The 24,321-nt window shown below is 38.1% G+C and overlaps 1 pseudogene; it reads left to right on the top strand.

Annotated features, from left to right (window-relative positions):
* LOC144255019 (homeobox protein OTX2 pseudogene) overlaps positions 1–19,448 on the top strand; it is a 30,907-nt pseudogene extending 11,459 nt beyond the window's left edge.
* Positions 19,449–24,321: the final 4,873 nt, after the last annotated feature.

The following is a 24,321-nucleotide window of genomic DNA, read 5'->3' as shown; positions in this document are numbered from 1 at the left end:
TTGGAGTTTTATTTATTCAGTAAAAAATTTCTTGATTATTTTTATTTTTCAAATCTTCTATGAAGAAATAAATTTAAGAAAAGGGGAATGCAAACTGTATGTTTTAAAAGTATGATTATGTGTTGGTTGACAGATTCTTCCTCCTATGAATAATAGAGGAAGAAACTTTTTCTACAGAGTAAGTCTATTTATTTATTTATATTTTTTTAAAGAGTGACTCCTTTCCTGTGTCACTCAGAGGTAGAGAGAGTCCTTGACTAGTATACTCCAGGTCCTGGGTTTAATCTCCAGCACTATCCAAAACAAAGAAATCAATGCAATGGGAAATCAACACAAAAAGAAAATTCATTACAGAACTAATTTGGTTCTTTAAAATATCTAATAAAATTGATAAATGTCCAGGGACACTGTTAATTTAAAAAGAAAATGGTTAGGACTGGGGCTGTAGCTTAATGGTAGAATACTTGCTTAGCCTGTATAAGGACCTGTATTCTTTTAAAACAGCTCCACAAAAAAAGGATAAGGCATTAATTCTGAGTTTAGAAATAAAAGACATGACATTTTTATTTATCTAACAAGTTTTTAAAAGATAGCAAGAGAAACCAGGCATGGTAGTTTGCTGCTATAAATCTAAAGGCTTAGCAAGATAAATAGGGCTTGCCATATTGCCACTTGTAATACCAGCAGCTCAGGAGCCTGAGAGGAGGATCACAAGTTCAAAGTGAGTCTTAGCAACTTGGGAGGCTGTAAGTAACTTAGTGAGACACTGTCTCTAAATAAAATATTAAAACAGGTTGGGGATGAGCCCAGTGGTTAACTACTCCCAAGTTCAATCCCTGATACCAAAAAATGAAAATAAAAAGGAATGGGAAAAATCTTAGTGGTAGAGTACCCCCAGGTTCAATCACGAAAATCATACATATACAAACATACACACAGCTATATGTGTTATGTATATTATACATTTCTTGCTCTGAGGACTTTAAAAATTAAAAGTTCTCAGGGAATCAAAATATATCAATACTATCTGAAGAGGGAAAAACATATGGATTGAAATATGCATTTTTACTGAGTGTAATTAAAGCCTTATTACAAAGGTAATGAAATAGTTTGGATTACTGTTAATAGAAGAGCGGTTATAGACTTAAAATATAATTAAACCATGATAAGCCACAGATGCTACTCTCTCCCTCCTCTATGCAGGTGGATTTTGAATATACAGCAGCAAAAAGCAGGGAGATAGTTCCAGTCCTCACTTGATGTTGTCCTAAAACATAAAGGATGAAGTGCTTTTTTTCTTGGCAGGAAATGGTGACATTGGGACATGTACAACTTGCTGGGTGGGGGGAACCCAAGTGTTTATTGGTCAGTCAGAGATTTTTCTATAAAAGACTTAAAAAAATATTAAGGGGTCCTTCATGATTGAAATAAGCAGAGCTCCTGGGTCAATGTACTAGGAACTTTAAATCCTGGGAACCCCTCCTCCAAGTCACCCAAAAGTAAGGGAGCCTATGACAGAACAACAAAAGTTAGAAAAACACAGATTCTATCTTAAAGAATTTCAAATTAAGCTTATATATGGTTAAATATTGAGGGAGTCTTGAACATGTAAAGCTATAAAGCTAAGGCTGGGTTGTAGCTCAGTGGTGGAGCACTTGCCTCATGTGTGTGAGGTTAATCCTGGGTTGGACTCCCAGCACATGCGCAGGTGGGTGTGTGCACACACATGCACACACACACACACACACACAAGGTCTGCAGGAGGATGGGTAGGTTATATGAAAATAGTACACCATTTTTAATATAAGGGGTTTGAGCATCCTCAAGTTTTGATATTCAAGCTATTGGAAGATACCAAGGTACTACTGGAACCCTAACTGAAGCAGAAGAGTGTGGATTACAACTGACCTTTGTGGTAGGGTCATGTTCTTGCCCAGCATATCTTTTATTCCTGTGCCTACCTACCAGTTCAGAAATTATATTTATGCTGAAGTGAGGTCTAGTTCAGTAAGAAAAAAAAAAGGCCAGTAGCTCAAAGAGTGAGACACTAACATAGTCATGTTATGAGTTCGAATCATAGTTTGCCTGACCCGAATCATTTCACAGCTAAAATAGTTTGTCTGTGAAAGGCACTGGAAGCACAAGCCATCATAACTCCATGAATGATCATGTAAAATAACCCAGAATAATATTAACTTGAGCACTTAGAAAATATAAATGTATAAATATTTTTTTTCCCTTACTGAGTTGGTTAGTGAATCCAGGACCTCACATACACTAGGAGGATGACCTGTCACTGTGGTGGGGTTCAATTTAGTGATAGAGTATTTGCCTGGATGCAAGAGCCCCTCAGTTCTATCCCCAGCACTGCAAAAAAAGAAAAATAAAAATTACATTGAACTACAACTCTAGACAAGAATCTTAGTATGAAAATAAGAATAAAGGATTAGTGAGGTTCTGAATGAAGGAGGAAGTAAGAAATGGAGCTGAGAAAACACTAGACTTTATTGCACTCAATTCTCATTCTGGGAGAAAAAATTAAACAAATGAAATAATCTAAAGTCTTTCTGTTTTGTCCCCCCCCCCTCCTCCTCCTCCTCCTCCTCCTTCTTCTTCTTCTTCTTCTCCATCTTCCAGCACTGGAATTTTAACCCCAAACCATGTTTGTATAGGTAAGTGCTCTACCCTATAATTTCATTTCAGACATTTTAATTTTATATTTAAATAGAGTCTAACTTGCCCAGGATGGCCTCAAAATTGTGACCCTGCTATCTCAACCTCCCAAGTATCTGGAATTACAGGGATGTGCCACCACACTGAGCTGAAAGTTGAATTTATTATAGCATTAATTATTTTACTTTATTAGTACTCTGAATAACTTATAATTTTTTTTTGGCAATGCTGGGGATTCAACCCAGGGCCTTGTGCATGTGAGGCAAGCAATCTACCAACTGAGCTATATCCCCAGCCCACACTTATACATTTTTAAATTATTGTTGGTTTCTGTTTATGGAACCCAGGGCCTCTTACTTGGGAAGTAAATGCTTATTACTGAATTGTATCCCCAGCCTTTTTTATTTTATTTTGAGATATGAGCTTACTAAATTGCCTAAGATGAGGTTATAGGACCAGCCCAGGTGCCAACACATAAATGGATAAAGAAAATATGGTATAGGTACACAATGAAGTTTTACTCAGCCATAAAAAGAATGAAATTATGTGATTTGCTGGTAAATGGATAGAACTGGAGAACATCATGCTAAGAGAAATAAGCCAAATTCAGAAAAGCAAAGGCCAACCAAAATTTTTTTTCTCATATGTGGAAGCTGAAGAAAAATAAGAAATTATTTTAAAGTAGAGGGATCTCATGAAAATAGAAGGGAGAACAGTAAAGCAGAGGAAAGGGACTGTGGGGGAGAGAAGAGGAATAGGAGAGAGGAGGAACTGCAGAATGAAATTGAGCAAATATGCTATGTGCAGATATGAATGTATCACAATGAATCCCAAGTTTATGCATATCTTTATGATGCACCAATTAGAACAACAATAAATTAATAGAAGGGAGACCAATAAAGTAGAGGAAGGAGATCAGCAGGGGAGAGGTAGAAAAAGAAAGGAGAAATACAAGGGATTGAAATGGAGCAAATTATGTTTTATGCATGTATGAGTATATTAAAATGAATCCTACCATAACTATAATGCACTAATAAAAATACATACACACACACACACACACACACACACACACACACACACATATATATATATATATATATATATATATATATATATATATTGTCCGGGCTGGCCTGGACTTTTCAAATTCCTGCCTCAGCCTCCTGAGTAGCTGAGATTACAAGCTTGTGCTATTATGAACAGCTAGTTTAGATACTTAGAGGACTATAAATGGTTTAATAATTCCTAAGATGGGTAATTTCTTTAACATTATTTGAGAATCTAGGTACAAACAAACAACAACAACAACAAAATGATATAACTAAAACTAAAATCTTTAACAAAGAGTAAGAAAATAACTATCTAAACCCTGTATGTTTTCATATTTCAAAAAGGAAAAAATTATATCCAATTTTTAAAATTTATAATTATAAATTTATACTTAAGTCCTGTTTTGAATGAAGAACATATAATAGACCCCAAATGAGATAAAATTTATATGAAAGAAAATATGTGGAGTTTTACATATTACTGTTAATATTAATGTCCACACAAGGATACCTGATATCCATCAGGTGCTTATCAGGCACTGGTCTGGCTACTCCACACAGGCTGAATTGTTTGGGTATCTCATCACTGTCTCCATCTTTGAGATGGGAAAACACCCACAACAACAGCATGAGTTACACAGTGACCCAAATTATATTAGGATAAAAAGAGAGGCCTGTGGGCAGAACCACATTTATTAAGAAAAAAGTTACATGACAAATCTTTAAAATAATGGTTATCATTTGTTTATATAGTACAGTAATACTAATAAATGCACTTTAAGTTATATTAGTATAAAGAATGAAAATAAGGTCTCCATATTAAAATGTCAAATAAATATATCATTCACAGTTCATGTGAAAAAAATCTATGTGATAAAATGAGGCTAATTATAAAAACAGGTTACAGTGTTGCCATTAATTCCTATGAAAATCACTTTTAACCCAGTAATTCTGTTGTGGAAAACATATAAATAGTATTCCCCTTATTGGGTCTTGAAACTTTGATATTTGTATATATTAATCTCATTTAAAACTTGCTTTCAGAGACAATCTCAAAAATGAGTCTCTGCTTATTTTAAGTGACTTTCAGATAAAAATCAAAATTATACTGCTGAGCTGGGAATGGACCTCAGTGGGAGAGCATTTGCCTAGCAGGGTGAACTTGATCCTGTGAATCACAAAAACAAATAACCAGTTAAATAAACAAATAGAATAGAATAAAGTAAAAAAAAATAAATGAAGTTTACTACTTTGAACTTATATTCCTAAGACATAAAATTACTGTTGGCAATATGTAAAACTATTCTGATTAAGATAAACAATAAAATAAGGTGCAATGGTGTAAGCCTGTAATCCTAATGAATCTGGAGGCTGAGGGAGGAGGATCACAAGTTCAAGGTCAACCTCAGCCACTTCATGGAGGCCCTTAGCAATTTTGTGAGATCCTGTCCCAAAATAAAGATCTGGAATGTAACTCCGTGATAAAGCACCCTTGGTTCAATCTCTAATTTAAAAAAACCCACAAATAATAAGAACAACCAAAATGTAAAAAGTACCCCACTCCCAATCTATTACTGCTTATGCATTCAGAAAAATGGATTTCCTTGTGAATATTGCTACCTTTGCAACATTCTACCAAGAAAGAAGGTCAATTAGAACAGCAGCCCTTAGTGTTTTAGGTGTTCCACATCTGGCAAGGTGGTGGAAATGCTAAACCATGGTCAGAGGAGAAGTTAGCAGTGAGACCCTGCAGTATAAAGTGAGATTGGAGTTTATCCAATAGAGGTGAGAACCATTACAGGCACCAGGGCAAGGAGGTGACAGGATCAGGCTTTCTTTTGAATTGTCTCTGGCTTAAATGGAGAGAATTTGTTGAAGAGAGGCAAGACTAGATGTGAAGAGGGCAATGAGGAGGATTTTACCATTCTTTGCCAAAGTTCCCAGAGCCTGAACCAGAGGTGGAAAAGAGATGGGAAGATGTAGACCAATTCAAGAGTTGTTTATGAGGTTAAATCCACAGGATTTGGTGACAGATTGGAAAGGGAAGATTGGAGAAAATAAGGTTTCTAGGACAACTTCCAAGTCTCTGAATGCATGAGCAGATGGCTGGGCTGCCTTTCATGACAGAGAACACACAATGGGTTGCTGGGCACAGAGTCTGTGCTGGAGTGCACACTGAGAAGAGAATTTTCAGTATTAAGGTTTTTGAGTGTATTGTTTGTAGAGGATGAGACTACAAAGGGGACACATAAAAATGTCCAGAAAACATCCCTTATGTCTTTTACACGTACTTAGAGTAATGATGACCATTGCATTCCACCATCTTTCCTACCTGTATACCCTTGCCCTTACCCTCACTCCCCTTTTCCCTTTGCCCTATCTAGAGTTCTTCTAATCTTCCCATTCCCACCCCTAGCATAGTATGTATCAGCATACTTAGATTAGAGAAATCATTCCAGCATTTGGCATTTGGTTTTTTGGGATTGGCTAATTTCACTTAGCATTATAATCTCCAGCTTCATCCATTTACTTGCAAATGTCATGATTTTATTCTCTCTTAATCCTGAATAATATTCCATTGTGTATATGTACCACATTTTCTTTATCTATTCATATACTGAAGGGCATCTAGGTTGGTTCCACAGTTTAGCTATTGTGAATTGTGCCGCTATACACATTGAGGTGGCTGTGTCCCTGTAGTATGCTGTTTTTTAAAGTCCTTTGTGTATAGACCAAGGAGTGGGATAGCTGGGTCAAATGGTGGTTCCATTCCCAATTTTCCAAGTATTCTCCATACTGCTCTACTTTGTATATAATCAGAGATGTGAAAATTTGTGCTGTATATGTGTAATATGAATTAAAATGCATTCTGTTGTCATAGATAACAAATCAAAATTTAAAAAAATTTAAAAAACCCAACCAAACAATCACCATGTGCAGCAACATGGATAAATATAAAAAATGTGACACTTTGCTGAGCAGAAGAAGTCAGATACAAAATGGTGTATGAGTGTAAAATTCAGGAAGAAGCAAAACTAATCCATGGTCAGAAAAATCAGAACAGCAGATGCCTTTGGGGATCATTGATTAGAATGAGCATGAATGCATTTAATGGCGTTAAATACATTCTGTCTTTCCTGGACCAATGGCTACATAGTTGTAGATGTTTGTCAAGACTGAACTTGAAGCTTAAATGGGGTGTAGTTTGTTGTATATAAACTACACTTCTACCAGCTAAATATCTCAATGAAAGAATATAACATTCAAAACATTTCATTGAAATCCTCCAAAAAATGACATAGCTGAACTCTAATAAAATTTCAAAATTCTAAGGAAATTAATAAAATTATTATAACAATAGGGACGAGTGAGGTAACTGTATCACTGTTTTGTTGACATTCTAGTCTAGAGCCACAATTATATTGTAATTAGTACTCATTTTATAGTAACTGAAATCATAAACCACACCTAACCATAAACTTCACAAAAAAAAGTAACATGCAGTAAATCACCAAACTTTACTGACAGGCTAAACATGATCTTATTAAAAGGAATGATGTAGCATCTCCTAGGTGGAAATACTCAATAAACACAGCACTTTCCTCAAATTTAATTCTATAAACTTTCTGTCATTCTAATTGAATTGCTAATGAAATTTACCTGTTGACTTTGTTAAAACCTTTCACAATTTCCTATTTAAAACAATTGCAAAACAAGTAAACATTTTTTAAAAGATAAAAACCATTGCTAATGATATCATATGAATAAAACATTATAATTTCTGGAAAAAAGAAAAAGAAAAATGTCCAGAAAAGTAGAAGAAAAGCCAACGTCTGTCGATTTGTGCTGCTATAATAGAATAGGGTAAACGGGATATTATAAAAACAGAAATTTATTTCTGATAGTTCAGGGGGCTAGAAAGTTCAGGATCAAAGTACCAGCAGGTTGGTTACAGTTTTCTGTTCATGTATGGTGTCTTCTCACTGTGTCTTCACATGGTGAAGGGACAAGCTAGCTCTCTGGGTTTCTGTTTTTATTTTTAAACTTTGTTTTGTTTGTTTTTGTTTTTTTTGAAATCCTGGGGATTAACCCAGGGCCTTATGCATGCAAGGCAAGTGCTTTACCACTGAGCTGTACTCTCAGCCCTCTCAAGATCTCATTTTGGGTGGGTATCCTGGAGATTGAACCCCAGACCTTCATATATGAAGCAAGCACTCTACCACTGAACCACGTCTCCAGCCCATTTTTACTTTTACTTTATTTTGAGATAGAGTGTTGCTAATTTACCCAGGCTGGCCTCAGACCTGTAATCCTGCTGCCTTACCCTTCTTAATTCCTCAGACTCCCTAATATTTGTGAGTATAAGCATGTTCCATGGCACCTGGCTTGAGTCTTTTAGTTAGAGCACTGAGTTCAATGATGTGGGGGAACCCTTGTGAGCTAAACAACTTTTAAAGGCCCCACCTCCTGATCATCACCTTGAGAGTAAGGATTTCAACATATTAATTTCAGCAGGGGCACATTCCTACCACAGCACCACATGTCAAGAAAGTGAACAGAAAAATTCAAATCTTACATCATTAAAAAATATTTCCAAGCCAGATGCTGTGGCAAACACCTAATATTCCAGGAACTCCAGTGGATGAGAGAGGAGGATCACAAGTTGCAGGCAAGACTTGGCAACTTGGTGAGACCTGTCTCAAAACAACACAAAAAGGGCTGGAATTGTATCTCAGTGGTAAAACACACCTGAATTCAATTCCCAGTACTACAGAACAACAACAAAAAATCTACATTTACAAAATAACCAAGTTCAAACACAGTAATATTATTCATTAGCTGATAAATTTTTCACTCATGCAATATGTTGTTTTTCACAAAGTGCAGGCGGACCTCTGCACCCAAAAACTGCCTGTAGATACAATTCTGTATGTTTGTCCTACTGAAAATAAAATTTTATTGTAAAACATCATGAGTCTCAAATGCATATACTAATGGGATAATAATAACATCTATTATCTCATATTTTAGTAAAGATTTATTAATGGTATCTTTTGATTTTGAAGGTAAGTTCCTTTGAAACTCTGCAAAAGGAAAGCAAAGACTAGTTTCACTTGTCTGGATCTTTCTTAAGAACTATCTTGGGAGCTGGGCATGGTGGCACATGCTTGTAATCCCAGCAGCTCAGGAGGCTGAGGCAGGAGGATAAAAAGTTCAAAGCCAGCCCCAGCAATTTAGTGAGGCCATAATCAACTTAGCAAGACCCAGTCTCTAAATAAAATTAAATTGTGCTGGGGATGTGGCTCAGTGGCTATAAATGTCCCTGGGTTTGATCCTCATAAAAAAAAAGAACTATCTTGGGGCTGGGGATGTGGCTTAGTGGTAGAGCACTTTCCTGTTATGTGAAGGACCTCACTTGGATCCCCAACACTGCAAACTACTCCTCTAGGAAACACAGGGGTGTCTTGGATACTGGGTGTATTAGACTGCCTGTTTTTCATGTTTCCATTATATGTGAATTGGTTAATGTTGACCAGGGAAGGAGCTATAATCTGATAAAAGGCAAATACCCATAAAAGTGCTATGTATTCTTGAAAAAAATAGTTAATTCATGCTCTTACTTAGCTAAGCTCCAAGTATTACCATTAGCCTATTCTCTCTTAGTGTCTGGATAGTTCACTCTGGAATGCTGTTATTTCTCTCCTTTCCTTTCTCTTTTATTCAGCAGTCTCTGTTGTCGGGGTTTTTAGCCCCCTCCCTTCTCCTGACCGGCAGGAGAAGATGGGAAAGCAGGCCCGACCAGAACAAGCCAAGAGAGGCAAAGGTTGGCTGGCGGCCTGCACCCAGCCCTCCCTCATGGGAGGGCAATCAGATTCACAAGGGAGATGAGTGGAAGCAGGATCTCGTTTCACAAGGAAGTACACACAGTTTATATACTGCACAGGAGCCAATCAAGATAAAGGTCAGAGGGGTGGAGCGAGTTCACATGTACACCCATCCCATAGTCCTTAAGGGAAGCCAAGAGCAGTCCAAGAGGGTGGAAGAGTCCCAGACCTATCCTGGAGGTGGTCCGCCTCCTCCATCACCACCCACAGCACCACCTCCTGGCTGATCAACAGGAGCCATCCCAGCCACATGTGCAGTCCCAAGACCTGGAAGCGGGCAGCCGTGCCATACACTCTGTTGCTGCTTCCAACTCAGAATTTCACAAACTGGTATCAATCTTGATAAAACTATGCATCTTGGGTGTGGATACAGCTCACTGTTGGAGGAATTGTTTGAACATGGGAGGCAATGAGTTCCATGCCCAGCACTGCAAACAAACAAATGACAGTAACAACAACAACAACAAAACCCATTTTTTCAGTCTGAATGGCAGATACAGAAAGGGAGAGTTGATTTCAGAACAGAGAAAACATAAGATTAATATAGGAGACTCAGATGAAGCTACTGTTATCTGTGAGGAAACATGACAGACTAGATTCTAAGCCTTCCCTGTCTGGCTCAACTAACCTAGCTGAGTACACTTTCTCATGGGGTGTATTTTTTAGATATGGAGAATAGGTGTCACCCCTCAAGAAGGGAAACATGTTGAGGAAAAGTCCTGTTTCTTTCTTGAAGCAGTGCTGTTTTGTGTAAATTTTATCATTAATACAGGTGTGTGTGTGTGTGTGTGTGTGTGTGTGTGTGTGTGTGTTGATAATGGAACCCAGGGTCTCATGCATGCTGGGCAAGTGCTCTACCACTGAAATATACCCCTGGACCCCATACTACTATTTTTTAATATTTTTGCTCATGACCGCCAAAGCTGAAATATTAATCAGGTCAGCCACTCGACCAGTACGCTAGCTTCATAATAGAGGTTCGAAGCATAAAAATTAACTAGTGAGTTGTAAAATTAAAGAGACATAATTCTCTTTACCTTTATTGCCCAGCTCAGAGACGGCTTCTCCTAGCTCCTGCCTCCAGCCACCTAATGCGGTGGGAGGTTAAACAAGAGAGAGGGAACATGTCAAGGACTGCGTTTTTATTGGGGAACAAAAACTCAAGGGAAAATTCCATCCAATGAAGGTCAACAGGGGCAGCATTCCAAGGTCAGGGTCAGTGATTGCTCTTGGGGTCAGTGGTCAGGCACACCCCCACATGGACAAGACCTTGCACCTGGAACAGGGTGGGGAAGGCTCTGACACAGCTGTGTCTAAGTGCCTCTCACCCAGCTAGGGAGGTAACTCAAATCACGTGCTAGAATGGCTTCCCACAGTCAGGTGCAGTGGTACTCTGCCTATCAACCCAGGAGACTGAGGCAAAAGGATCACAAATCTGAGGCCAGCCTGGGCAACTAATTTAGCAAGACCCTGTCTCAATATAGAAATAAAAACAGGGATAGGGATGTGATTCCTTGGTAAAGTGCCCTTGGGTTCAGTCCCCAGTATTGGAAAAAAGAAAAAAAAAAGATGAATTATTCCCCCTTCCTTTTTTCCCAGCATGTATTTCTTGCCCTAAAGAAGGCCCTTAAATTATCAGTGGTTCCAAATTGACAGATATTAAAAATTAATTAGCAAATTAACTCACATCTCTTTTTGTCAAAATGGATCAATAAATAATAGAGTAAGACATGTTGCCAGTATCATAACATAAATAATGCTGAGAATTAAGAGGGCAACTCTCACAGGTAGTCAGTCAGGCACAGTGACACAAGCCTATAACCCCAGTGACTTGGGAGGCTGAGACAGTACCACACCAAATTTGAAGTCATTTGGGAAACTTAATGAGCCCCTGACTCAAATGAAATTTAAAAAGGACTGGGGATGTTACTCAGTGATGGGGCACTTGCCTAGCATGCTCCAGATTCAGTTCTGAGAACAATCATCATCATCATCATCATCATCATCATCATCATCATCATCATTTTTAGAGAAAAAAGATACATCTGTGTTAGATCCAGTGTTAGCACTTCCTGCCAGCACTTTGGGGATTACTTTGGAACATGCTAACTAGTATTTTACCTTCCCATAGTATAATGTGAGATGTGTCAGTAGTATTCTTCTTGATTTTCTAGATTTACTCCCTAACTAGTTCTTTATTATTTTATTATCTATGTGACTTTTTATCTGATTTTTAAAATGCCACTACTAAATTTATTTTATTGTCTGATCCTAAGAAGCAGCACCAGGACTAATGGAAATCCTGTTGTTAAAATTGTTCAATCAATCAGGATATGAAAGGCACACTCAAAATAAGAAGCAGATACTTCCAGTTTGGACTGTGGCTAAATAGCTAGTGTCAGATCAATCCTCTGCTGAGACCAACTATTGAAGCTGGGTAAAACACAAAAACAACCATTTGAAAGCATAGAGAGCAGCAAGGTGTGGTGGACCACACCTGTAATCCCAGCAAGTCTGGAGGCTGAAGCAGGAGGATCATGAGTTCAAAGCCAGACTCAGCAATTTAGTGAGGCCCTAAGTAACTTACTGAGACCCTGTCTCAATTTTTTTTTTTTAAGAAGCTGAGGATGTGACTCAGTGGTTGAGCATGACTGGGCTCAATCCCTGGTACCAAAACAAATAAACAAAACCCCTTGATTGTAAGACTGAGAATCTGCACATAAAGTGACAAGAAAGACCAAAATTCAAAAACAGGGATTTAGAAGATGTCCCAGAGCAAGGGGATTTAGGATCCAACCCACCAGTGCCCTAGGAATAATGAGGAACTGAAAATAGATTGTTATCTCAGGCTAAAATGCAGTTTGTTCCTCTGTAAAATTTTCAATTAGTTGTTTTGCAGTACTAGGGACAGAATCCAGTGCCTGGTGCATACTAGGCAAGCACTCTACCATTGCCCTGAAAAGCAGTTTTGAAAACCACCCAATCCCTGACTGTATTAAGGCAAAATGTGCCTTAATCTACCTTAACTCCAGCTGCCAAATTGAAAGTAAATTATCTCTGGGAAAAGGTCAGATTATCCAACAACTCCTCACTACAATGCAGAAGTTGAATTTATGTTTTTTCAAAAAATAAACTTAAGTTTTCAGAATGAATTTAGAGTTACAGAAACATTGAGAAGATAGCATGGGGAGTTCCTAGACACAACAGATCCAATTTCCCCTGTTAATAACATTAGTTTGGTCCATTTGTCACTACTAATAAACAAGCATTGAGATGTTATTATTAACTAAGGTTCATATTTTATTTGGATTTTTAAAATTTTCAACTAATGTAATTTTCAGTTCCAGAATTTAACCAGGATACCAGGGTATATTTAATAATCAGATCTCCTTAGATTTCTCTGACCTATAAGAGTTTCTCAGATTTCTCTTGGATTTTGTGTCTCTGTATATGTGTGTTTTGTTTTTGTTTTTGCTTTTTCATTTGTTTGTTTGTTTGATACTGGATTTTATTTTTTATTTTATCAATAATTTCTAATTTCATTCCATTGTGGTCTGATAGAATGCAGGGTAGTATCTCTACTTTTTTTTTTTTTTGTATTTACTAAGAGTTGCTTTGTCAGAGATATGAAAAATCATGGTATATATGTGTATTAAGAATTGAAATGCAAAAAAACCCACCAAAGTACATGTATAAAAGCATGAATTGGTGTGAACATACTTTATTACATATATGTGAAAAATTGTGTTCTATGTGTGTAATAAGAATCGTAATGCATTCCACTGCTGTCGTGTATTTAAAAAAATAAAATCAATAAAAGATTAAAAAAAAGAGAGTTGGTTGTAAACATTCTCACTACAAAAAAAATGTGAGATGATGAATATGTTAATTAGGTTGATTTAATAATTTTGTAATATATATATATATATATGTATAAACATTATATTGTACACCATAAATATAATTTTTTGTTTTCCTATTAACCCTTAATAAAGCTGAAAAATAATAAAAAAGATTTTTTTGTGACATAATCAATGGTCTACTTAAGAGAAGGATACATGTGCTGCTGAGAAGAAAGTGTATTTGCTCGTTGATGGATAAAACCCACAAAAAAACTTTTAAGATTTAGCTATTCCACCATGAGGAATATATATCCAAAGGAAATAAGATCAGTGAAGATATATCTACATTCACATGTTAACACAGCACTATTCAAAAATAGCTAAGAAATAGCTAAGAAATGAACCTAAGTGTATATCAAGTGATGAATAAGTAAAAAAAATTGGTATAAATATGCCATAGACTATTCTTCATCTATGAGGGAGAATGCAATTTTGCCCTTTTTCAACATGGTTAGAACTTGGAGGTCATTATGTTAAATTAAATAAGCCAATTTCTGGTGTGCCACTGCTGAGTAGACTGTAGATAATTGTAATGTGCTACACATTTTAAAAACCTAGAAGAATGGAGTTTGAATGTTTTCATCATAAAGAAATGATAAATGTTAAAGAAATAGACATGTTGAATATTACCTGATTGAAACATTACCTAATGTGTAAATATATTGAAATATCATATGTACACATAAATATTAACAATAGTATATATATATATGTGTGTGTATGTGTATATATATATATAAATAGCTGGAGATGTAGCTCAGTGTTTAAGCACCCCTAGATTCAATTCCTGGTACTAAAAAATTGATAAGATCTAGCTGGGCACAGTGGAGCAAGCCTGTAATTCCACCAACTTGAGTGAATGGCATGAGGTTCACAAGCTGGAGGCCAACTCCTGGCAACTTAGTAATACCCTTTCTCAAAAGAAAAAGGGCCAGAGATGTAGCTCAGTGTAGTGTGCTTGCCTAACATACTTGAGCCCCTGGTTTCTATCCTTTAAGTAGAGAGAAGAAAAAAAAAAGACAAGATCTCATTTAAAACAGAAAATGAAATAAAATCCTGGAACAGAGTTGATAGAATCAGACTTTAAAACTATATGAATAATATGTTAATAGATGAAAAATTTGCCAGTGCTAATGCATCCTTTGCAATGCATCCCTACAGGGACCTGATCCTGAGTGCCCTGGGCCCCGTTCTCTGGGATCCTGAGGTCTTTGAAATTGTCTGTCTGAATCATTACCTTTTACTGGGATAACTGTAACCAAGGTAAGGGCCCTGTAGTGATCAAAAGCCTGACTCTGGAACCTGACCCCTTTGTCTTTCCTGGAAATGTGACCATGGGCCCTGAGTGTAAAACCAGTATCCTCTTCGAAAGGTGGCATTAACTCTGAAGATAGAAGTGGCTGGCCTCTAGAACAGCCTGGTGCAGTGGTGCATGACTATATTCCCGCTACTTGAGAAGCTGAGGCAGGAGATTGAGATTATCCTGGGCAACATGGTTAGACCCCTTCTCAAAAAAAAAAAAAAAAAAACAAAAAAAACAAAAAAGTCAACCCAGTGTACTGGCACATGCCTGCCTGTAATCACACTGACTCACTCTGGAGGTTGAGGCAGAAGGATCGAGAGTACAAAGCCAGCCTCAGAAAATTAGCCAGCACTAAGCATCTTAGTGATAGCCTGTCTCAAAATTTAAAAGCATAAAAATAAAAATGGCTGGGGATGTTGCTCAGTGGTTAAGCATCGTAGGTTCAATCCCCATTACAGAAAAATAAAAATAAAGTCAGGTGTACCAGTGAAACTTCTATAGTGTACTTTGCACTCTACTTCTCCCTGGGAAGCTTTGACCAGAGCCCTACACGCTTATGGGCTTCCCTGACATTCTCTCTTCAAAGAATGCAACTACTCATTGTCCAGAATGATTTCATTATGACGGACCTGAGCTACTGAAGAAAAAGTAGGCTGAAATCTCCATTATGTCGGATTAGGCCCCAACTTCCTTAATAAGAGTCCTATAGCACAAGAATTAATATCAAGAATCAATAAATGGAATAGATTCAAACGAAAAAGCTTCTATTTACTTCAGAGAAGTAAATAGAAAGCCTACAATTTGGGAACAAATTTTTACCACATGCATGTCAGATATAGCACTAATCCCTAGGATATATAGAACTCAAAAATCTTAACACCAAAAAAAAAAAAAAAAAACCTAAAAACAAATAACCCAATCAATAAATGGGCCAAGGACATGAACAGACACTTCTCAGAAGGTGATATACAATCAATCAACAAATAATGAAAACATATTCAACATCTCTAACAATTAGAAGAATGCAAATCAAAACTTCTCTAAGATTTCATCTCACTCCAGTCAGAATGGCAGCTATTAAGAATACAAATAACAATAGGTGTTTGCAAGGATGTGGAGGAAAAGGCACACTTATACCTGCTGGTGAGACTGCAAATTGGTGCAGCCAATATAGAAAACAGTATGGAGATTTCTTGGAAATCTGGAAATGGAACCACCATTTGACCCAGCTATCCGTCTCCTCCGTCTATAATAAAGGACTTAAAAACAGCATACTACAGGAACACAGCCACATCAATGTTTATAGCAGCACAATTCACAATAGCTAAACTGTGGAACCAACCTAGATGTCCTTCAGTAGATTAATGAAATGGATAAAGAAAATGTGGTATATATACACAATGGAATATTATTCAGCATTCAGAATATAATCATGGCATTTGCAGGTAAATGGATGGAGATAGAGAATATAATTCTAAGTGAAGTTAGCCAATCCCCCAAAAAACAAATGTTGAATGCTTTCTTTGATTAAGGATGCTGATTCATAATGTGGTGGTGATGGGCATAGGAGGACTAGATGAACTCTAGATAGGGCAAAGGGGAAAAGAGGAGGGAGAGGAAGGGAGGGGGCATGGGGGTAGAAATGATGGGGGAATGAGATGGACATCATTACCCTAAGTCATATATGAAGACACGAATGGTGTGACTCTACTTTGTGTACAATCAGAGATATGAAAATTTGTGCTCTATATGTGTAATATGAATTGTAATGCATTCTGCTGTCATATATAACAAATTAAAACAAAATAAATGAAAAATTAGTGGTCTCACATTTTATACTGACTAATGAAGAAATTGAAAGCTACTAGAAAGCAAAGGAAACTACATGCCTCTGCTAGAAGGACTCTCCTTGTCACTTTTCAGTGCTTCTCAGATAATGAACACCCAGCCAGGAAGATGGACCTTGATGCCTGCGACTGATGTACAAACAGTCTCAGGTCAATTTATTTATGGCTTGCTTCTCAGATACATGATGTATTGTTTCTGCTAATGGTATTTCTGGGAAAATACCTCCAAATCATCATGTCCTAAATTTACTTTATATCAGCTAATAAAAACATGACATTTTAATGAATATATATATATATATATGGAAAGCTGGGTGAGTAACTCAGTAGAGAGTGTTTCCCTAGCATGTGTGAGAGTGAGAACCTGAGTTCAATCCCCAGATTCACTAAAAAGAAGAAGAAAAAGGAAAAAGGAAAGGAAAGGCCAGCAGCAGTCAATAATGACCAGTACTGCATGGGGAAACCTAGATATTAATTCCTTATGGAAACTTCTTATTTCCTAGGCCACTGTGAGAGGCACACACTATTATCTCCTTATTAGATTCCTCATGAAGGAGGGAATAAACTTTGACTTGCTAAAAAACAATATGTTTGAGCTGGGTGCATAAGTACTACTCTGTAATCCCAGCAACTCGGAGGTTGAGGCAGGAAGATCATAAGTTTGAGGCCAGCCTGAGCAATTCAGTGAAGTCCTAAGCAACTTTGGGAGATCCTATCTCAAGATAGAAAATGAAAAGGGGTGGGGATGTAGAGCACTGGTGAAAACCCCCTGGGTTTAAACTCCAGTACCAAATACACTCACATCTGGACATTAAAGATATCTGAAGTAATAAATAAGAATTGTGTTGAAATAAAACACAACTAGTGGGTTTAGCTGACTTGGTTTTGCACTTCTGTAATCCCAGCAGTTTTGGAGGCTGGGATAGGAGGATCAAAATATCAAAGCCAGACTCAGCAATTTAGTGAGGCCCTAAGCAACATATTGAGAGCCTTTCTCAAATTAAAACAATTAAAAAAAATGAGCTGGGAATGCAGCTCAGTGGTTGAGCACCACTGGTTCAATCCCTGGTACAGGAGGAAAAAAACTTAATGTGTTTAGTAAGTAGCAGTAATGCTATACATGGTGGCACATACCTGTCCTACCAATTCCTCAGGAAACTGAGGCAAGAGAATCTCAAGTTCAAGGTCAGCTTGGGCAACTTAGTCAGAACCTGTCTCAAGAGAAAAGAAAAGAAAAAGGCTGGAGATGCAGCTCAGTAATAAAGTACCCCTGGATTCAATCTCCTCTACTGAAACAAAGAAACAAACAATCAAACAATCAAATAACAGGATTACCTTCACTATAATACTGTTTAACAAAGAATGGTCATTGGTGCTTCTGAATATGATCCTATGTTTAGATTTTGCCAAATTTTAATTTTAAAAAATTTTTCTCTTGGTGTGTGTGTGTGTGTGTGTGTGTGTGTGTGTGTGTGTGTTGCTTGGATTAAACTCAGTGGTGCTGTACCACTGAGCTACATCTCCATACTAGCTATTTTGGGGGTGAGGCAGCAGAAGGGCAAGTTGGAGGCCATTTAGCAAGACCTTGTCTCAAAATAAAAATAAAAAGGGATTGGGGAAGGAGCTCAGGGAGAGTACCTGCTTAGCGTGCTTGAGGCCCTGGATTTAATTATAGCACTATAAAAAATAACTAATTAATATTCCCCCACCAATATCCCTAATTTTAAAAATTCTTGCTGCATTTCAGAATTGGATGCTACTCTGAAAAGGACAGTATGTCCTGAGTCTCAGGAGCCCAGGCCCTGGAAGCGGAGGGGAGAGCATTGGGAGGAGGAGGGGAGACCAGGGGGGAAGGTGGGATAGTCGGAGGACCCGCGGAAACCCCTGTGACTGAGAAACTGCTCCCCCACCCTAAAGGGCCCTGGGCTTCCAGGCCTGCAACTACCTCCCCATCCCCCACCCCCACCCCTCCCCCCACCCCCACCCCCCCACTCCCCCCACCCCCACCCCCCCACTCCCCCCACCCCCAAGCCGAAACAGTGGAGGGAAAGGACCACATTCACTGGAGCTCAGCTAGACATCCTGGAAGCGCTGTTTGCCAAGACCGGGTACCCAGACATCTTCATGAAAGAAGAAGTGGCGCTGAAAATCAACTTGCCCGAATCCAGGGTGCAGGTATGGTGAAGAGCAAAGTGCCGCCAACAGCAGCAGCAACAACAGAATGGAGGTCAAAATAAAGTGACACCTGCCAAAAAGAAGACATCTCCAGTTGGGGAAGTGAGTTCAGAGAGTGGAACAAGTGGCCAGTTCACTCCCCCCTCTAGCACCTCAGTCCCTACCATTGCCAGCAGCAATGCTCCAGTGTCTATCTGGAGCCCAGCTTCCATCTCCCCACTGTCAGATCCCTTGTCCACTTCCTCTTCCTGCATGCAGAGGTCCTATCCCATGACCTATACTCAGGCTTCAGGTTATAGGCAAGGATATGCTGGCTCAACTTCCTACTTTGAGGGCATGGACTGTGGATCTTCTTTGACCCCTATGCATCACCAGCTTCCTGGACTAGGGGCCACACTGAGTCCCATGGGTACCAATGCAGTTACCAGCCATCTCAATCAGTCCCCAGCTTCTCTTTCCACCCAGGAATATGGAGCTACAAGCTGGGTTTTAACTCAACCACTTATTGCTTGGATTATAAGGACCAAACTGCCTCCTGGAAGCTTAACTTCAATGCTGACTGCTTGGATTATAAAGATCAGACATCCTCATGGAAATTCCAGGTTTTGTGAAGACCTACAGAACCTCTTTTTGTGGGTGATTTTTAAATATGCTGGGCTGGACGTTCCAGTTTTAGCCAGGCATTGGTTAAAAGAGTTAGATGGGATGATGCTCAGACTCCTCTGATGAAAGTTCCAGGAGGCATAGAAGGAAAAATGAAGGACCTTAAAGGGGCCTACCAACCAGCAACCTGAAATGGACAAACCAATCTGCTTAAGATCCTCTCATAGTTGTAGATCATTGGTTTTCCTGATTTACCAAGTGATCTATCAAATGCATTCCAGCCATGTGCAACCAAACACAACCAAAAAAAAAAAAAAATCACACAACAAGTTGTGAGGGAAGGGAGGGAAGGTCCTAGCCTTCATAAGCAGAGGTGATCCAATGTTTTAGCCAATCTTTGGTTGAACCTTAGGAATGAACAGTGTCTCAACTCATTCACGTTTCATGACCAACTGGTAGTTGGCACTGAAAAACTTCAGGGCTGTGTGAATTGTGGGACTGATTGTCCTAGATGCACTACTTTATTTAAAAAATAATGTTCATAAGTAGTCAATATGTAGTTTAAGAGACAATCAGTGTGTGTCTTATATAAATGGTACATCTGTGTTTTTTAATCTGTGCTAGACTTCAAAACTGTGATCTCCTGTTATTGTGTGCAACCTTGAACTCCACCTCTCCAGGAGTTCTTCGTGATTAAATGGGTTATAATTATAAGCAAAATTCAGAGCAACTGAGTACTGCTTTTAAAAGATGATTTTTGGCTGGAGGTGTGCTGCACTGAAACTTCACAACAAAATGTCTGGACAAGGAGAGTGAGAGAAGAGAAATAAAGGACATTAATTCATCTGTATTTTACTGTTGGTAAGCCTAGCAGTAAAGAGACATTGGTCAATTGCTCCGACCCTGATGAAATTTTAAACTGAGATCATTGTTGTTTATGCTTGCAGATGTTAACTGGAAGTTATATATGCATAAACCTTTTCTTCCTGGATTTGGCAGATATGTATAATTATATTAAAATGGTTCTAGCACATACAAAAAAAATTCTTGCTGGGCATTGTGGCACACCTCTGTCATTGTAGGTGGCAGAGGCAAGAGAAACACATATACAAGAAGTAAAAAATAAAAAAAGGGCTGAGGATGTAGCTCAGTTGTGGGGCATTTGCTCAGCAAGCTCAAGGCACTGGTTTAAATCCCTAGTACTTCCTAAAAATAATTTTGAAAAGTTCTGGGGAGGCACAGGGATGGTACTGTGGAACCACAGGTATCTATTATGGGCAGGATTCTAAATTAGATATTCAGCACTTAAAAATCATTTTTCAAAGCAGTATAAAAATCAGAGTGTAGAATGCTTTATCACTGTTATTTATATTGCACATATAAACAAGTTTGTATATACATATTAAAAGTAACAAAGAGAAAAAACACAAATTAATGACTTCTTAACTGATTAGTGAGGTAAAGGTGATTTATAATTTTATTTTCCTTTTGTTTCCTCCATTTTCTTTAATGCCCATTTATTATTTTATTTGTCAGATATACTACTATTTTCTATAAAGCTTTTGGTCAGCCTAGATCTTACCGTCACTCAAACCAATTCCATAAATGAATACATCTCACTGACCAAAGAAAATTTATGATTATATCAGCTTCAGGCAACTATTTATTTTAAAAAAATTTATTTATTTTTTGGTATTAGAGATTGAACCCAAGGATGCTTAACCACTAAGCAACATCACCAGCCCTGTTTTATTTTTATTTTGATATAGGTTCTCACTAAATTAGGACCTTGCTAAGTTGCTGAGGCTTGTTTTGAACTGGGAATTGAACTCAGGGTCACTCTACCACTGAGCCACATACCCAGCCCTATTTCATGTTTTATTTAGAGACAGGGCCTCACTGAGTTGCTTAGCACCTCATTGTGGGATCCTTCTGCCTCAGCCTCCCAAGATGATGGGATTCACAGGCATGCACCACCGCTACTAATCTGCTCATGGGTTTGGAGGTGGGGCTTTCACAAAGTGATGAAGATTAGATCAAGCTATTAGGGTGGAGCTTTCCTGATTGGGTTATGATGGTTTATAAGAAGAGGGAGAGAGACCAGAAGAGGCATAAGGTCTTGAGCTCCTGTGTCTTAACACTGGGTGTTCCATATCACCTGGGGACTCTGCCAGAAAGAAGACCATCACCATAAGCCACACTTGAACTTGGACCTCAGAGCTCCAGAACTGTGAGTCAAAACAACCTTTTTCTTTGTAACTTAGTCTGTGGTGTTGTTATTATCAACAGAAAATGGACTTATACAATAGTTCTGTTTAGTCACTGTCAGTCTTGTCCTCAATTTTATTCTCCCCGTACTCCTTAGGGGTTTTTCCCTAAAATACAAATCTGAGCATAGTCTCTTTCTCTCAAAACTTAAACACTCATTTTTTAAAAGACCATGTTTAAAAATTTATGCCTATTTGGTCATTAACAAAAATTCAAAGTTTACCTGGTTGATATTTTATAGAAGAAAAATGTGATTCAGAAATAGCTCCAGTGAACTCGTCATTGCGGCACACACCTATACTCCCAGTTACTTGGGAGGCTAAGGCAGGAGGATAACATATTTGAAGCAGATCTGTGCAACTTGGAAAGACCCTACCCTACCTCAGAATTGAAAATTAAAAACTGGATAGAGAAACACAGTGGTAGAGCATACCTGGGTTCAATACCTGGTACTGCAGGGAAAAATAAGTAAATAAACAGAAATAAATAAATAGCTACTCTATTATTTTATTACTTTTTGAAAATTTATTTTTCTTTTATTGTGTTTTATTTGCAAAACAATCCCCAGGATGCTTTATATCATCAGCTCTTGTTATTTTTTGGGTGTTCTTTTTTGCTTGTTTTTTTTTTTTTTTTTTGGATACTGGGGAATTGAACTCAGTGACACTCAACTACTGAGCCACATCCTCAGCCCTTTTTTGTACTTTATTTAGAGACAGGATCTCACTGACTTCTTAGCACCTCACTAAATTTCTGAGGCTGGCTTTGAACTCATGATCCTCCTACCTCAGCCTCTTGAGCTGCTGGGATTATAGGCATAGGCCACCAAGCCCAGCTTGTTTTTTGTTTTTGTTTTAATTTGAGGGTGTGTCTTGCTAAATTGTCAAGGGTGGTCTCAAACCTGACCCTCCTGCCTTAGCCTCCTGAACTGATGGGCATTCATGCATGCACCCCTGCACCCACCACTTCTTGGAATTTTTTTGAGAAATAATAGGATTTTTGTTTGGTTGGTTTGATTTTCTTTGGTACCAGCAATTGAATCCAGGTGCACTTAACCACCAAGTGACATCCTCAGCAGTGTTTATTTCTGTTTTTTTTTTTTAATTTTGAGACAGGCGCTTGCTGAATTGCTTAGAGCCTCACTAAATTGCTGGGGCTTGCCTTGAACTTTCCATCCTCCTTCTTCAGCCTACTAGGCAGCTGGGATTATAGGCATGTGCCACTATGTCTGACTATGATTTTTTTTTTTTTTTTTTTGGTCAATGGTAATCCGTGACTGCTGAATTCAATGAAAGTGAACTCCAGTGTCACTCTTATTGCTTTATCTTTGATATTTTTATTGGGGGATGTGACTTAGAGGGTTTCTCTAACATGCACAGGTTGTGAGTGGAACACTCAATACCACAAAAAAACAAATATGATCTCCTTTATTTCTGACATATTTCTTGACTAGTTTTTGTTATGTTTTGTTTTGATGATAATGGTAATTGAACATGGGACTTCTTCAAACCAAGCAAAATGCTTTACCAATGTCCTAATACCCTAGCCTTTTCAATTTTATTTTGAGATAGCATCTCATTTTATTTCCCAGACTAGCCTCAAATTTTGGATCCTCCTGTCTTAGCCTTTGTAGTGGCTGAGATTAAAAGCATACACCCTCCTGCATCCACTCCAGATAACTTTTGAGCAGTGTCAAACACAAATACATTAAGTTCTCACTTTTTGAAATTTTTATGTAAAAATTCATAACAAGGCTGGGCGTGATGGCACAAGCCTGCAATCCCAGTGACTTGGGAGGCCAAGGCAGGAGGATTACAAGTTTGAGGCTAGCCTCAGCAATTTAGTGAGGCCCTATGTAACTTACTGAAATATAAATAAGACAAACATCACCCCTGGTTTCCATCCAGAGTTAAAAAAGAAAAAAAAAAGGAGGGGGGAATGAATTAACATAAAATAGAACACACTTTTTTGTTGTGGGGGGCAGTTACTGGGGATTTAATCTAGGGACACTTTATGACTGAGCTACATCCCCAGCTCTTTTTTTCCCATATTTTTTATCCTTGTACATAATGATGGCATTCCTTGTTACATGTTCATACATGAACAAAATATAAAAATAAAATTTGGCCAATATCACTCCCTACCACTTCCCTACTCCCTTCCCACCTACCTCCCCTAGTCCCTTTCCTCTACTGTTCTCCCTTGATTTTCATGAGATTCCCTGTCCCTCCTCAACCCCCGCCAACACACACACTTTTCCTTTTTCCTCTCTAGCTTCCACATATGAGAGAAAACATTTTACCTTTACTTTCTGTTTTGCTTAGTCACTTAGCCTAAGGGTCACTAATTCCATTCGGATTCCTATAAATGACATGATTTCATTTTTCTTTATGGCTGAGTAAAATTCCATGTGCATATATACCACATTTTCGTTTCTTCCTTTTTTTTGGGGGGGGGTGCCTGAAGATTGAACCAGGGGTGCTTTATCACTGAGCTGCATACCCAGCCCTTTCTTTTTATTTTTTATTTTGAGAAAGAGTCTCCTAACTTCTTAGAGCCTTACTAAATTGCTAAGGCTGGTTTTGAACTTGCAAACCTTCTGCCTTAGCTTCT

Source organism: Urocitellus parryii, chromosome 5 (assembly GCF_045843805.1).
Source record: "Urocitellus parryii isolate mUroPar1 chromosome 5, mUroPar1.hap1, whole genome shotgun sequence".
In the NCBI taxonomy this organism is placed as follows: Eukaryota; Metazoa; Chordata; class Mammalia; order Rodentia; family Sciuridae; genus Urocitellus; species Urocitellus parryii.
Note: the sequence above shows the minus strand (reverse complement) of the source record. Positions and strands in the feature narration are given on the sequence as shown.